At 44.9% G+C, this 16,510-nt stretch overlaps 1 protein-coding gene and 1 long non-coding RNA gene across 31 annotated transcripts in view; one reads left to right on the top strand and one right to left on the bottom strand.

Moving 5' to 3' along the window:
• CELF2 (CUGBP Elav-like family member 2) overlaps positions 1–16,510 on the bottom strand; it is a 552,082-nt gene that overhangs the window by 160,678 nt on the left and 374,894 nt on the right. The gene's annotated exons all lie outside the window — the stretch shown is intronic.
• On the top strand, positions 1,219–6,307 carry LOC308595927. Its single transcript, XR_014012223.1, has 2 exons — positions 1,219–4,705; positions 5,039–6,307. It is a non-coding gene; the product is annotated as an uncharacterized lncRNA (long non-coding RNA).

The following is a 16,510-nucleotide window of genomic DNA, read 5'->3' as shown; positions in this document are numbered from 1 at the left end:
GTCATAGCAGTGGGTTTTGAGCAGGGGCAGGAGGTTGTTCTTGTTGACCTTGGAGGCCCCTTCCAGGTCTATGATTCTATGAACCACAAAGAACACCACTGAGCATGTGCAGAGTGACGGTCCCATTCCCACTGCCTAATGGAAGAGAGGGATGGTGTTCCTGGTCACAGGCCAAGAGTGAAGGACCTAAGTAGTATGTGTGATATATTATTACCCAAATAATCACATCATATCATATCAATTTACATACCACCCTTTATCTGAAGATACCAGGGTGGTGTGTACAACATTAAAAACATAATATACAGAACATAATGATAAAATACAATAAAGCAATCATAGAACAAATCACAATAACATTCCACTTGCATGTAAAAGGCTACAGATTGTTTAATGGCCAAAAGGCCTGGCTAAAGAGGAATGTTTTTGCCTGGCACCTAAAGACATGTAATGATGGCACCAGGTGAGCCTCTCTGGGGACAGCATTCCACAGATGAGGAGCCACCACAGAAAAGGCTCCTTCTTGTGTTGTCACCCTCCAAACCTCTCGGGAAGGGAGGACACCAAGAAGGGTCTCAGGTGATAAGTTCAGGATCCAGGTCAGTTTGTATGGGGAGAGGCAATCCTTAAGGTATTGAAGTCCTGAGCCATGTAAGGCTTAATAGGTCAGCACCAGCACTTTGAATTGGGCCCAGAAAGCAATTGGCAGCCAGTGCAATCGGGCCAGAATTGGCAACATATGCTCAACTCATCTTGCCCCAGTGTGCAACCGGGCCACTGAATCATGCACCAGCTGAAGTTTCCAAACCATCTTCAGAGGCAGCCCCATATATAACACAATGCAGTAATCTAGCCTACAGCACCTTCGAATTATGGTGCTGGAGGAGACTCTTGAGAGTTCCATGGACTGCAAGAAGATCAAACCTGTCCATTCTGAAGGAAATCAGCCCTGAGTGCTCACTGGTAGGGCAGATTCTGAAGCTGAGGCTCCCATACTTTGGCCACCTATTGAGAAGAGAAGACTCCCTGGAAAAGACCCTGATGTTGGGAAAGATTGAGGCCACAAGGAGAAGAGGACGAGGGAGGATGAGATGGTTGGACAGTGTTCTTGAAGCTACTAACTTGAGTTTGACCAAACTGCGGGAGGCAGTGGAAGACAGGAGTGCCTGGCATGCTCTGGTCCATGGGGTCATGAAGAGTCGGACACGACTAAACGACAACAGCCTACAGGTTACCAGAGTGCAGGCCGCAGATGTTAGGCTAATCCTGTCTAGATAGGGGAATAGGTGGGTCACCAACCAAAGCTGGCAAAAGACACTTCACACCACCGAGGCCACTGGGGCCTCAAGCAACAGCAATGGGTCCAGGAGTACCTCCAAGCTACATACCTGCTCCTTCAGAGGGAGTGCTAGCCCCTCAGGAGCAGGAACTCTCCCATCCATCTGGTCTTGGGAACTGCCCACTAACAGTGCCTCAGACTGTGTGTGTGTGTATCACAATCATTGACAGGGATTTCTTACTAGAGCATACTATTAAAGTCTAACACCAGCAGGAGACCTGAAGTCCTAAATCAGCCTTTCTCAACCTGTGGGTCCCCAGATGTTGTTGGACTACAACTCCCATCATCCCTGAGCTCTGGGCCTTGCTAGCTAGGGGTGATGGGAGTTGTAGTCCAACAACATCTGGGGACCCACAGGTTGAGAACCGCTGATCTAGATGGAAATGTAACATTTCATTCTCTACCTTGGCTTGTCTCCATCTGGTGCTCTGCAGATGTTGCTAGACTCCAACTCCCATCAGCTCCTGCCAGTGTGGCCACTGGGCAGGGGCGATGGTAGCTGTTGTCCAACAAATATCTGGAGGGCACCTGGTTGGGGAAACCTAGCCTCCACCACGGCATTAGAAACTCCTATGTGACTTACTGCCTGATTTTTCGATTCAGGAAGGGTTGACGCACATATCTAGTTCATGTTACATGCAGCTCCAAGCTGCGTTTGATCTAAGCGGCTTCATTTTCAGCTTGTTAATGGTGGCACGTGTCTTTTTTCTTTTAAAAGCTTTTCTCCCCGCTTCCCCATTTTTAAAAAAAAAGAAAAAGAAAAGAAGGGGCACTTAAAAGAAGAAGAAATCTTGCAGCTAATGTCGGAATCTTTTCCCTCAGTTGAAACAATTCTGTGTAGACGAAGACATAACCTTGCAGGCCTTTGAACTTTAAGGGACAGCCTTTAGTATGCTTTGAATCCAGGGCAGCAAAAAAATCTGAAACCTTAAAAACCAGCCTGTCTCTGGAAGCTTCAAACCATGAGAGAATCTTTCTCTTTCTATCCCTCCCTCCCTCTCACAAAGGGAAAATCTTTGCTATAACGGAGGCTTCTTTCTTAAATTCCTCATTTTTATTACTTGATATTATTAGTGAATGGGAACGGAGAGGCAGAAATGCACAGGGCTGCCATATCGAAGAAGCTGCATCTTCTGGCACTGAAAAACTGCCCTTGTTAATTGTTCAGGTAAGAATTGAAATAAATACTTCTGCACGAAACATGAAAGAAAACACTTTAAGCAATAAAAGCCGTACATCTACACATAAATTAATGGCAGAAAGACAGTGCCACCTGATGTCAGAACAAAATCTTCACCGCTTTGGGGTACGGCAGGGGAGTGGCTGATTTGCGTTGATGGCACAAATGGGGCTAGGCAGGAGAAAGGGTCAATAATTCACTGCCTGCCATTAGCTTGGCTTCTGTGATGTTACAGAGTGGCTGGGCAGCCCATATTTATTTGTCAAAAATATCCCCATCCCACCTTCCCGTTGCAATAAGCAAACATGGGGGTGATGGGTGTTGGAGTCCAACACTGGGACGACTGCAGGTTCCCCATCCTTGCTCTAGTCGCTACAGTATGGTGATATTTTATGGAGCAACAGGAGACTGAACTGTTGCCCTACAACAGAAGTGGGGAACTGGACGCAGCAAGCAGGCTGGATCCTTGTCTTCCCATGTCCTACAAGCCAAGGTGAATGGGACTGGCTACCTGTTAACTAACCGAAGTCACAATGACACCAGGTGAGCCAATCAGCTGATTGTTGGGGCATCAAAGCATCATGGAAGGGCTTCTTTAAGCCCCAATGAGCAGGACAGTACTCTGCTGATTGTCGGTACTTGCAAAAAGCCCTGCCTACAACAAGACAACAATAAATAATTAAGATGATTCCTTCCTAAGTGCTGAAAGCTCAAAATGTATGCTCAGACACTGATCCTTACAATAGCTTTGCAAGTCAGGATGGAATTGTTGCCTCCATACTGCTGGTTGGGGCAGAGGGGGACATGGAGGCTGACATATGACAACATGTCAGAGAACTCGTATCTGACATGAGATCCAAGAGACTTTCAGCTCATGCCTCTTGCCCTCAAACAGCGACCTACACCAGCTAAATCTGACTGCTGTTCTGCAATTCACCGCTTTCCAGAAGCAGAAAAACAGAATCAAGGCCAAATGCATTCAAATGTCAGTGGATTAGAAGCCCTCTTGTTAAAGCACTATCATCTTCAAGGCTCAAGTCCAAACTAGACGTTCATTGTTTCAATGCAGTTATCATGCAGGGTTTGCTTGTTTTCTGAAAATGCAAGTAGCAGTTACAGGGAGGTCAAGTGGCAGTGATATAACCGGAAAGGGAGAGTAACTCTTCTTCCATGCTGTGGTCCCATAGTCAATAACTATCTAGTGAGTAAATGGGGCTCCATTAAACGATGGAATTCTCTGCCGTAAGATAAGATAGTGATGGAAGCTTGCTTTAAAAGGGGGTTGGACAAAGTCATGAAGGGCAAGACAAGCACTGTTGGCTATGCATTACCTCTACCAACAAAAGCAATGTATACCTCTGAATACCAGTTGTGGGGAATCACAAGTGCTGTTGTGCTCAGGCCCTGTTTCTGGGCTTCGCAGGCAGCTGGCTGGCTACTTTGAGAACAGGTTGTTGTTGCTTAGTCGTTTAGTCGTGTCCGACTCTTCGTGACCCCATGGACCAGAGCACGCCAGGCACTCCTGTCTTCCACTGCCTCCCACAGTTTGGTCAAACTGATGTTAGTAGCTTCGAGAACACTGTCCAACCATCTTGTCCTCTGTTGTCCCCTTCTCCTTGTGCCCTCCATCTTTCCCAACATCAGGGTCTTTTCCAGGGAGTCTTCTCTTCTCATGAGGTGGCCAAAGTATTGGAGCCTCAGCTTCAGGATCTGTCCTTCCAGTGAGCACTCAGGGCTGATTTCCTTCAGAATGGATAGGTTTGATCTTCTTGCAGTCCATGGGACTCTCAAGAGTCTCCTCCAGCACCATAATTCAAAAGCATCAATTCTTCGGCGATCAGCCTTCTTTATGATCTAGCTCTCACTTCCATACATCACTACTGGGAAAACCATAGCTTTCACTATACGGACCTTTGTCGGCAAGGTGATGTCTCTGCTTTTTAAGATGCTGTCTAGGTTTGTCATTGCTTTTCTCCCAAGAAGCAGGCGTCTTTTAATTTCGTGACTGCTGAGAACAGGATGGTGGACTAAATGGGTCTGGGACTTGATCATGCAGGGCTCCTGGCATCCCTGAAGCAGCTATTTGTGTTAGGAGACTGTCTCCATTGCAACCAGTGGAAGCCTATGCAAATTGCAGCTTTTGGGTGCTGGTGGTCAGTTTATTGGGACAACAGCAACAGAGAAGGGTTTGTTGGGATTCACAGGATGCTGTGTAAGTAAGTCTGCAGGCTTCAGTTTGCAACAGGCTGATGCAATACTCTCTGTGGAATGACTCAGCAGTAATGTGATTGGCTGTCACTGGTTTAAAGGTAGAGCCTGTCCAATAGTAATTGTTGGTGGTGTGGTAGAGTGGTGTAGATGAGTGTGGAGTCTTCTTTTGCCTCAAGGTGCAGGTACTCTGTCTGAAATGCTTCTGTAGATATTTGTATATATATTTAGCTCACCATAATAAATACTGCACTAAAGAACCTGGGACTCTGAGCATTCTGCTAAAAGCGCAGCGAGGAATTCGCGACAAGGTTAAACCCTCCCTTTCTAGCCTGTGGTCCCACTGTTGCTTCACCCCCCAGTTTAAAAAACTGCACATCCATTAACAGGATCCACACAATTAACGCTGCGTCTAGAGTGGTCCCGAGACCCAGACAAGCAATAAATGAAAACCTCCCTTCTCTAAGCAAGTTGAAAGGGCCTTTCAAGACGCCCCCCCCCTCCACGAAATCCTTTCAAATAAATAAATAAATCTCACAATACCAACACCTCTCAAGGTGAAGTCTAACATATTTGTCATTGTTGGTGACAGACTCCTGTTCCGATACATTGCAGCTATTTCTACAACGTGTCAGCTGTTAAGGCACACTTTAAAACGCCGCCACCGAACACATATTAACGCCATAAAATCCACCCTGTTTTATTGCAACAGCTGATGCCTCTCACTAGGTTGCTGGGGAAATGTGAGAAAGTTGCTGATAGCCCAAAAGCATTTAAATCCAAATTAAGCTCCCTCCCTCTCCCCCTGCCACTCTTTATGCATCATGCCAATGTAGGAAGTTATTAAAAACTGTTATTTTGGATTCCTAAAACAATCCCCCCATGAATAGGATTGTTTTTCTTCCCCACAGCCTTCTAGATCAGCGGTTCTCAACCTGTGGGTTGTTGGACTACAACTCCCATCATCCCTGAGCTCTGGGCCTTGCTAGCTAGGGGTGATGGGAGTTGTAGTTCAACAACATCTGGGGACCCACAGGTTGAGAAAGGCTGTTCCAGATGAAGTCCAGTCAAAGCCAGCTCAATCCTAAAGGCAGCAGAGGCAGCTGCCAAGAGCAGCAGAATCTTCAAGACTATTGGTTGAGCTGGGAAACCTTCCTCCGCCCCCTAGACCAGAGCTAGCCAATAGGGTTCCTTCCAGATGTTGATAGGCTGCACCTCCCACCAACCCTGACCATGTTGGCTTGGGTTTATGGAATCTGAAGTCTAATCAGGATCTAGAGGGTATGTTGGGTATGCAGGGAACGTTGGCAGCCACTGCCCTAGGGTCTTGGGTCAAATGTGGGACACACGTCTCTCCCCCGTTTTCAGCAGGTTCTGGTCATTCCATACACACAAAGGGGATGCAAATCCTTTGCCTTTGGAACAGGGGGAAAGTCTTGGGTGTGCAAGATTGGACGCTTGAGTCCTTCCCTATAGTGTTTCAGGAAATTGGGTGGAGGGTTGCCTCCGTTAGCAAGCCACGGAAAGAAAGAAAGAAAGAAAGAAAGAAAGAAAGAAAGAAAGAAAGAAAGAAAGAAAGATCTGCACCTGCAATCAATCTTCTCTGGATTAAGCCTATTTGCTAAGGGGAATGATAAATGCAACCTGAATTCTAGGCAAAGCTTGAATCCTGGGGAAGCAGGTGGCAGATGGGAGTAGCAGATGGGTACTGGAGTCTAAGGAAGAGGGGTGGAGTAGCGATGGATGAATCTGTCAATTTTGGTTTCTCTTGGTTGCTCACTTTTTCAGTATTTATTTATTTATTTTTAAATAAATAAATAAATAAATAAATAAATAAATAAATAAATGTTTGTGGCAAAACCTCTAAGCAGTTTACAAACAATTCGATTCATTACATTTCCACATCAGTTTGCATAGTCCTTTTTTTTTTAAGCCCTCAACAACACTTCGGTGCAAATTTCTCCTAATGTACACATTTTCTATGCATTATACACATTTTCCCAAGCAACTCTGCCTAACATAATGATTTTTGGTAATGTTTTCCCCCACCCAAATTGATGTTGGTTATATACTGTACAGCATTTATATACTGTACACACACGTTACTCCTGGGCTTTTGTACATCAGACTTGGCTGGAGAACAGTATCCCAAAATTTGGAGGAATTGGAATATCAAAGGGCAGCTGTTTTGACTCACCTCTTGTTTCTGCAAGTGCAAATTCACTTTTTAATACGAACGGTATTGAATTTCTCTCCCACCCCGACTAGATGGTAAGCAGACATGCATGAGAGAAAAACCATGCTAAAGGAATCTGGACAGAGTTGGTCTCCAAGGTGATGATATAGCGCTAAGTCTATGCAAAGATTATTTGGGAGTGTGATTGCATGCATGCTTTTCTAACTGCCTCTTTTTAAAAGAGAAAAAGGACCAAACCCCAAATTTGCACAGCAACTCCAGAAACAAGGGTGCTAACATGTGGGTAGACAACTCTGGTCTTCACACTGGAATGATGTTTTGATAGCTGTTAAATGGCTTGTCAAAAACCGAAGAAGTCATATTGGGATGAGCGAACCCCTTTAGTGCAGAAACAATGGTTTAAAAAGCCTTTGATATGTTCCGTATTTTTTGCTCTATAAGACTCACTTTTTCCCTCCTAAAAAGTAAGGGGAAATGTGTGTGCGTCTTATGGAGCGAATGCAGGCTGCGCAGCTATCCCAGAAGCCAGAACAGCAAGAGGGATTGCTGCTTTCACTGCACAGCAATCCCTCTTGCTGTTCTGGCTTCTGAGATTCAGAATATTTTTTTCTTGTTTTCCTCCTCCCAAAACTAGGTGTGTCTTGTGGTCTGGTGCGTCTTATAGAGTGAAAAATACGGTATTTTTCATGTTCCTTTTAGAATGTTTTGCAGTTTGGAGAGTTAAAGTTTAAGTCTCTTGGACCCTCCCAGTGTTTAACTTGACTACATAATACTACTTTGTTGATTGGATTCCCCCCACCCAACAGCAAAGGGACAGGAACGATATAGCCAGATGTGTATCTGAATTATAATCTGCCCCCTCCAAAATGTCATAATGAGAGGCTTTCTTGATATTGGATATCCTAAGCTCCGATCCACCAAGCTGATGCAAATGAGCACACATCATCATTTTTCTAATTTCATCAGTCTTAAAAGAAAATAAGCTTTTCATGTGCAACAGCAGGTCTGAGATTAGTTCTGCTGAGCTCACCGCCATGGAACTAAATATCTATCAAGCCCAGCATAAAGTCACAAACTACTTATGAATGTCAACAACATTCTGATATAACAATGGTGGCCGTGTGATTGTTTATATAACACTTTGCTGCTGTGCAAAAAGCTCCAACTCGTTTTTGTTTTTTTTTATCTGGTTCATCCTCAGAACCACAGATGCGCTCAGGAAGGTCTCTGCTTTTCCATCATTTCAGTGGGTCCTGCGTGAAATTCCTTTGCAAGCTGTTGAAATGAATGGAGGTGGGTAAGTCAGTTAACATCAAGAATGGCCAGTGGTAGGGTTGTCATACAACTGGAGTTTCGGCCGCTGTAAGCAGCGTCTGGGCGAAACCTGCTGAAATGTCCAGGAAAACCCTGATGTTTGGCAACCTGTATCAGCAGTGTCGTTTTTGGCAATTTCCCTTTGTGTGTCGAGGTCCCCAAGACACCCCCCCCCATTGACACTTGATTTTAGTTTAAGGTTTTTGGCATAATTTTGGCCACAACTTTCTTAAAATTACAAGCAATGTGAGTGGTTGCTTAGGCATTGGTTGTGACTATCTGACCCCGCACGGGGACAGACTGACATTTGCATGCCCGCAAAGTCAGAAAGGGAAAACATTTTGGGGAGAAAGACGGAACTGGGAACCATGTTCTCACCTCTCCCCAAATGCTCCCAGGGGCTCTTGCATGGCCCTAGCCCTTGACAGGGGTTCGGACAAAAGCATGACGAGCCCCAGGGTTCTTTTAACGGAAACCCTTGCAGCAGCATTTTGGAGGGACAGGTACAGCCAATCCATACCCCTCCACCAACCAGTTCCTAAACCAATGCCTAACCGCAACCTTACAAGTTGTGACGATTTGCTACGCAGTAGGCAAAAACCAAATGGCACCAGCCAAATGGGCAAAATTCCTACCAGGCTCCTGCCCCAAAAGCAGATGATCCCATGACAGGCATAGCAAGGTCAAAGCGAACAACCCTGAACATAGGGAGGGTGGACGGGTGATCCAATGCGCGCAGCGAAAAGAGGAAGCTCAATGCTGTGCGTAAGGTATTTAAAGGCTGTGGCTGTCAATCACGAAATGGCAACATATAAATCTCCCAGCAACAGGAAGCTCCATAATGGTGGCCAAACTCTTTTCCCGCCCAGCAACAGTGGGTGTCTTGCTAGCCCCCACCGCAACATGTGATATCCATGAAGGAGAACACGCTTAAAAATAGCTCAAAAACTACACGTCACTATCTAAAGAGCACCCACCACCCTGAAAACCATCCTGAGTTTACACCATGTAATGCCTTTGCTGAAGAAGCAGCATTGGCGGTTAATATGGTACCAAGCTAAGTTCAAGGTTCTGCGTTCGGCATTCAAAGTGAAAACCCTGGAGATGTTTACATTGCCTGACTCGAGTTCTGATTGAGAACCAGGAACCCTCCAGCTTACATTGCAGGATGGGATGTAAAAATATAAAATGATAATTGGCTGCCAGTGGCCCACTGGGGGTAAAGATATGATACTTGTACCTTGTATACAAAGATGAAGACCTAAAATATCATCTCATCCCTTCCATACTCAACTTATCACTGTGCTCCAAAGGAGAGAGCCACCATCTCATCCGGAGGCCTATTCTGTACAACATCAGAATTGGGCCTCAGTCCAGTATACCTGAAGGAGCGTCTCCACCTCCATCGTTCTGCCCGGAAACTGAGGTCCAGCTCCGAGGGCCTTCTGGCGGTTCCCTTGCTACGAGGAGCCAAGTTACAGGGAACCAGGCAGAGGGCCTTCTCGGTAGTGGCACCCGCCCTGTGGAATGCCCTCCCACCAGATGTCAAAGAGAAAAATAACTACCAAACTTTTAGAAGACATCTGAAGGCAGCCCTGTTCAGGGAAGCTTTTAATGTTTAATAGGTTATTGTATTTTAGTGTTCTGTTGGAAGCCGCCAAGAGTGGCTGGGGAAACCCAGCCAGATGGGCGGGGTATAAATAATACATTATTATTATTATTATTATTATTATTATTATTATTATTATTATTATTATTATTATTGTTATTGTGTGGTAGCACCTACTTTTCCCAACTCCTTCCTGTCGCAGACACCATCTTTATTCACTTTTCGGTGCCTGTTGAAGACTTTCCTCTTTCAATAAGTCGTCTAAGTGAGTATTTTTTGTCCCAGTTGGTATCAGAGCTTTTTTATAAAAATGTTTTATATATGCCATTGTCTCCTCGTCACCAGCATACAGAACATGAGATCATGTAATTTTATTCTTTGGCTCAACCTGACAGCCATGCCCAGGGATGTTGGAGAATTCTAACAAAAGCAGAAATGGGGGCAGAAATTGCTTATGTTTGCTTAATCGTCCCATGTCCAGAACAGAAATCAGTCCAATGAATACAATTGCTAACTGCTGTTGTTGTTGCTGCTTTCAGTTATGTAATTGGTTATGGTTTCCCCCACAATCTGCATTGTGTTTCCTTTGCATTGAAATGAATGGGGTGGACAATGTAATTAATTACACAAATTACATGATTTTGCCAGAAAGGACAGTGAGAAAAACAATGTCGTTTTTGGCGGAAGACAAACGGCAGCAGAATGGAAATGGTGCTGCGTGCAACAAAGGCATGGGCACAACAGAAAGCGATGCCTTGTTATATCCCTAGCCACACAACCTGTGACTTCATAGTTGAACACTGGACTGGAATCCAAACACCAATTTCCAAATACCGACTGCACCCTGGAGATCTGAATCCCCAACAGACAAAATGGAAGGGTGCAGAAACTGGAGTGGACCTGGTCAAACGCGTGGAATAAAATACAGAATCGTTCCCCACAAAATGTTAGTTGCCTCCAGCAGGGGGTCTTCACATGCAATGGAAACGGACAATAGGAATTTTCTTCTTCCTTCTTTTTTTAAAAAAGAAATGAGCATTTTTGTCATACTTAAAGTATTTAGCCTGACTGCATCTGTGAATGAAGACATTAAAAAAAGCCATTATGTTTTCAACTTCAGTTAATAATAAGGCTATTTTTCCACCCACTTGCCAGGCCCAGCTGTAATGTTCTAGGGCTCAAGTGGGAGTCAATGCAAAACAAGGATTAGGAAGATAAATGATATACAGAATACAGTGCCAGTTCACATAAAATATTAGCAGATTGGAAATGACTGTTTACTGTCTCACTGACTACATGATGACTTTTGTGTCTCCCAGAGAACGTACAGAAAACCATCTGCCGATAAAGGAGACCGCGCCGCACCTGGGTCATGACAAATTAATTTTTGAGCTAAGCCTGTGAGGGGTGTGTGAGTACACACACACACACACACACACACACACACACACAAACGTCAGACAAGCCTTTAAGGAGTTTGTCTCTACTCACCCAGGACTATTTTAACACGACACAAACGTTGACCAACTCATTCATCAACATTAGCGGAGAGCAAATTTGGATGGCTGGGCTTTTTTGCTTTGTTTGTTGTTTTTACCATAGCTAAACTACTTCATTATTAAGGAAAAAAGGGCTGCTTCCAGAGCCAGCCTGAGATGTTCTCCTGCCAGAGTTGGCACCCTGCAACCAAGTAAACCTGGATAGTACCTCTGGCCACACGCAGAGTTGGTATTAAATCAATGATTTATTTCATACCCGCAGGCAGAGGGAAAATAATCTGCTCCACTCTGCTGCCCATCTTCTCTTCCTGTAAGGCGAGGGTAGATAATGTGCTGCCATCCAGATGTTTTGGGCTACAACCCTCAGTTCTTCCTCCCTCCCTCCAGTTTGGGTAGCTGTCAGTGAGAGATGCCACCAGGATATCTCTCTGTTCTTCCAGGTTGGCTGCTTGCCAGCCAGGTGCTTGGTTGACTTTGGTTTCCCTGCCATTGTGCCTTGCCAGCTCGGAGCACCTGCGAGAAACTTTCCATGCAAGGAAGTCAACTTTCCATGGCATGAGTCAAGTGCCATGTGGAGGTGCAATAAAAGGAATATAATTGGATTGGCCTTAGAAAGGAGAAGGGATACTTGGTCGGGCTCATTTATGCTGCAGAACTGGCCTATCAAGTCAAACACAAACCACCAAGGCCAACTCTTCTGTAGCTCAGTGGTAGAGCCAGTGTCATGGTCCGGTTCACAGGCAATCAAAGTCCCGGCTGGGGATGTCAGGACCAGGGGCAAGATGGCGGGGTGGGAGCAGGAACGGGGGTCCAGAATCCAGGAGTCAGGAAGCCAAGAGTCCAAGGGTCAGTGAGCTGGGAGTAAAGAAGCCAATGGTCTGAGGGTCAGGAAGCAAGGAGGCACGAAGTCAGGGGTCTGAGGATCAAGAAGCAAGGAGTCAAGAAACTGAGGTTCAAGGATCAGGAAGCAAGAAGCCAAACACAGCAAGGCAGGGAGCGTGTTGCTGTGGCAAAGAGCCAAAGGGAAAATGCTGACCTTATATCCCTTCCCAGCTCTTGCCACCAGGTGCTGTGAGTTACCAATCGGCTTCACCTGTGAGGCAGTGCCTTGCCTCTTCAGAACAAACTTAGGAAGGCCCCGGTCCTGCAAAGTCCTATTGGTCACAGGGCCTGGCTCCTGCACGCACACCTGACACCCAGCATCTCCAGGTAGGACAAGGAATGTCCCCGATCTGAAACCCCGGAGAGCTGCAGCCAGTCAGTGTAGACAGCACTGAGTTAGACAGATCAATGTGTTGAGATGCTTCCAAGGAAACAGGGGCAATTTTCAGGCCCCCAGCTGGCTCTGGCCCACCGGCCAGTAGCTGGGCGATGTCCAGTCCCTGAAACAGCATCAGTGAGCTGCAGCTTCAGAACTCTTCAGAAGCTAGAGCACGCTCTTATCAGCAGAGTAATTAACTCTTCGTGACAGAAGGGCAGACAGAGGCATATGTAAAGCATATTTACTAGCAGTTTATTCAGCATAGATCAAGACAAAGAAAACACGTCTGCTCTCCTTCATGTCTAAGAGCAAGAAGCATAAGGCAAAAGCTATACACCAACAGAAGTTCCCAGCAAGCTGTGCTGGAATGTAAACAGACATATGACACACAACAGCTCTACACATCTGTTTAGGTAGAAAGGAACATCAATATGCTAACACAATGGTCTGCCTCACCCTGCATACTCAACAAGGGTGCTGGGGGTTATAGAAGTTATGGGAAGTCACGAGCTTTCAATGTAGGATAGGGTTGTCATATTTCAAGGAGTAAAAATCCGGACACAAAAAGTTGTTGAGCTTTTGCCGATCTGGATCCCCTGCATTTCAACAGAGTCCATCTGTGTACAGTGGTACCTCGGGTTAAGTACTTAATTCATTCCAGAGGTCCGTTCTTAACCTGAAACTGTTCTTAACCTGAAGCACCACTTTAGCTAATGGGGCCTCCTCCTGCTGCTGTGCCGCCGGAGCACGATTTCTGTTCTCAACCTGAAGCAAAGTTCTTAACCTGAGGTATTATTTCTGGGTTAGTGGAGTCTGTAACCTGAAGCGTATGTAACCTGAAGTGTATGTAACCCGAGGTACCACTGTACAACACTTTCCTCCATAAGCTGTTCCCCGTGCTTAACAAACCCAAACATCACTTTTTGGTTTATGCCATGAGACACCGGCACTTCTGCATGTTTGTAATCTTCTAGCTATTCCAAACCAACCTGGCCACCAACCTAGATAGGGTTTACCCAACTTGGGTCTCCAGCTGTTTTGGGGCTACAACTCCCATCATCCCTAACTAGCAGGACCAGTGGTCAGGGATGATGGGAACCGTAGTCCAAAAACAGCTGGAGACCCAAGTCTGGGAAACCCTGGATTAGGCAAACTCATGGAAGAGAAGGCTATCAAAGGCTAGTAGACATCATGGTGATGCTCTGCCCTCCACAGTCGGGAGGCAGCAACGCTTCTGAATACCAGTTGCTGGACGGGAGAGTTTTCTCTTGTTCTTGAATCCTGCTTGCAAGGTTTCCCACGGGCATCTGGTTGGCCACGATCCACACAACAGCAGACAGCATGGTTGGGCAGCACCGCTTACCCAACTGCCAACAGCTGAGTCACTGCTGCTTCCCAGGAAGGAGAGGGGTGTGACCGTGGGGAGGTCAGTGCGGTGCAAACACACTGGGGCTCCTGATGGGGTGTTTGCACTGCGCCAACCTCTCTGTCACTTCACCCCTCTCTTTACCAGTAAGCAGCAGCAACAGTTGGGAGGTCAGGTGAGTGTCACCACCCTACCATGCTTCAATACGCAGCCTGATGAAGCAGCGTGATAAAAGATGCCAGTGGTGTGGAGAAACCATAGATCGGTGGTACAATTCGCCAACCAATATGGGATGTAGAATATCTGTCAAAACTACATGTATCTAAATATAGACGGTCATTCACTCTTGCTAGATTCAACGTGCTGCCATCTGCCTTATTGCAGGGCAGATATGTGGATAACCGTATGCGGAGTGAGTATGCCCTTGCCGCCTGACAGAGGTGGAAACCCTCTCCCATGTCTTGCTTCGATGTCGTTTTTATGAGGATATACGCTTGGTCTTCATTACCCCTGTTATGCAGAAAATTTCAAGTGGGTTTGAACCTTAATGCTTAAAATCCGTGTTAGAGGACAAGCATCCAGAGATCACACTAAGGGTGGTCAAATTTTGTGTGGCTGCCATAAAAATCAGGGAACAATTACAAATTACCTCAGATGCAAACTCTAGATAATATTTTAGAGACTAAGACCTAAACCACATTTCCAATTGCTACCATATTCTACTATTTTATTATTATTATTTATTATTATTATTATTATTATTATTATTATTATTATTAATACCCCGCCCATCTGGCTGAGTTTCCCCAGCCACTCTGCTCTGGGCGGCTCCCAATCGAGTGTTAAAAACAATATAGCATTGAATATTAAAAACTTCCCTAAACAGGGCAGCCTTCAGATGTCTTTTAAAGATAGGATAGCTGCTTATTTCCTTCACATCTGAAGGGAGGGTGTTCCACAGGGCGGGCGCCACTACCGAGAAGGCCCTCTGTCTGGTTCCCTGTAACCTCACTTCTCACAATGAGGGAACCGCCAGAAGGCCCTCGGCACTGGATCTCAGTGTCCGGGCTGAATGATGGGGTGGATATATTGTTATATTTTATTGTTAATCCAAACTTAATTCTATTGTGTTTTATGCTCATTTAGTATGGTATGTAAAACTGGTCTGGGGCCGTAATAAAATTTATTATAAAATCTATCTATCTATATCTATCATCTATCTATCTATCTATCTATCTATCTATCTATCAGTGGTGGTGCACATAATTTGGACTCAGAAGGCCCCATGTTCTATGACTGTCATCTTCAGCTAAAAGGACCAGGTCACAATTTTGGGAGAGGAAACACTACAGTACTGGGTTACTGACAGAACAGTCTAAGCTGGTGTAAGGTGGCTGCCCCTGTTCCAGTCATGGTAAACCTGGGTGCAGAGCTTTTAAATATGACACGAGGTTTCCATGGAATCTACAGAACCAGCAAATGCTTTGTACTACCTTGAGTACCTTGAGATAGTTTAATAGTTGAACGCTATCACTTTATATACTGAAACACCATACAATGTCATTGTAGGCAGCAGCATCCGTTCTTACATCAGGAAAATTCCAAATCTGTATGAATGTGTCACATTGTAAGGCAGAGGAACGCTGATGTTCTATAACAGAGACTTGGCAAGCCTCCCGTCAGTCTTTTATGGCATTAATAGTTTCAATATATTTTAACCTTCTGTAAAGCGCCATGCAAATTTGCATTTAAATAAGATAGCATGCTCTTCTAGTTAAATAAGACAATGCATTGAACACAGATACATGTTATAGATCATGTATATATATATTATGCATTGAAATTATGCACATAGAGACACATCAAGAGTTCAATGCATTGTCTTAAGTTATTTAAATATTAGGTGGGCTGACAGATAGATATCTAAAACACATATCAGAGCAATCCAGAATGCCCCCCCTCTCTCCATAATAACTTATGCATATATAAGAATTTCGTAAGCCAGGGTGGGGGCAAGTTCGGAGCGAAGTGGAGATCATTAAAATGAAAGAATTTTCGGGTGAAAGCAAATTCTATTCAGCTAAGAAGGAAGTAGCGGCAGCTCAGAAAGCATTTCTTGGGTTTAGAACTTCAAGGGAAGAACCATTTCCATTTGAAAACAAAGGCTTTTTTATTTTTAAAATTGTCTTTAGTGGTGGGTTTTCCTCTCCCCCCTCCCTCAGTAAATGTAGCACTTAATTGGTTCAACAGACAGGGGGAAGAAAGCAATGTTATATATTTAGGGACGTGGTCCCCTCAGTGAAAACAGTACTTGAAAAGCAATAAATAAAATGTATCATTTTATAAAAACTTTAATAATTTCAGGGAGGTGGGGGTGGAAGGAAACAAAGAAGTAAAAAATGAACAGACTAGACAGCCTTCAAGAATTAGTATCTTATCCTCTGTTGCAAAAGGCTGCCTCTCACCCACCACTGGAAGCAATATTTGAAGAATCTAAGCTTGTGTTTCTGAATTGTTTTCAGGCTTCCCACAAGGAT

This window comes from Podarcis bocagei (genome assembly GCF_964188305.1).
Source record: "Podarcis bocagei genome assembly, chromosome: 10".
NCBI classification, from domain to species: Eukaryota; Metazoa; Chordata; class Lepidosauria; order Squamata; family Lacertidae; genus Podarcis; species Podarcis bocagei.
This window is presented reverse-complemented; position numbering and strand designations above follow the sequence as displayed.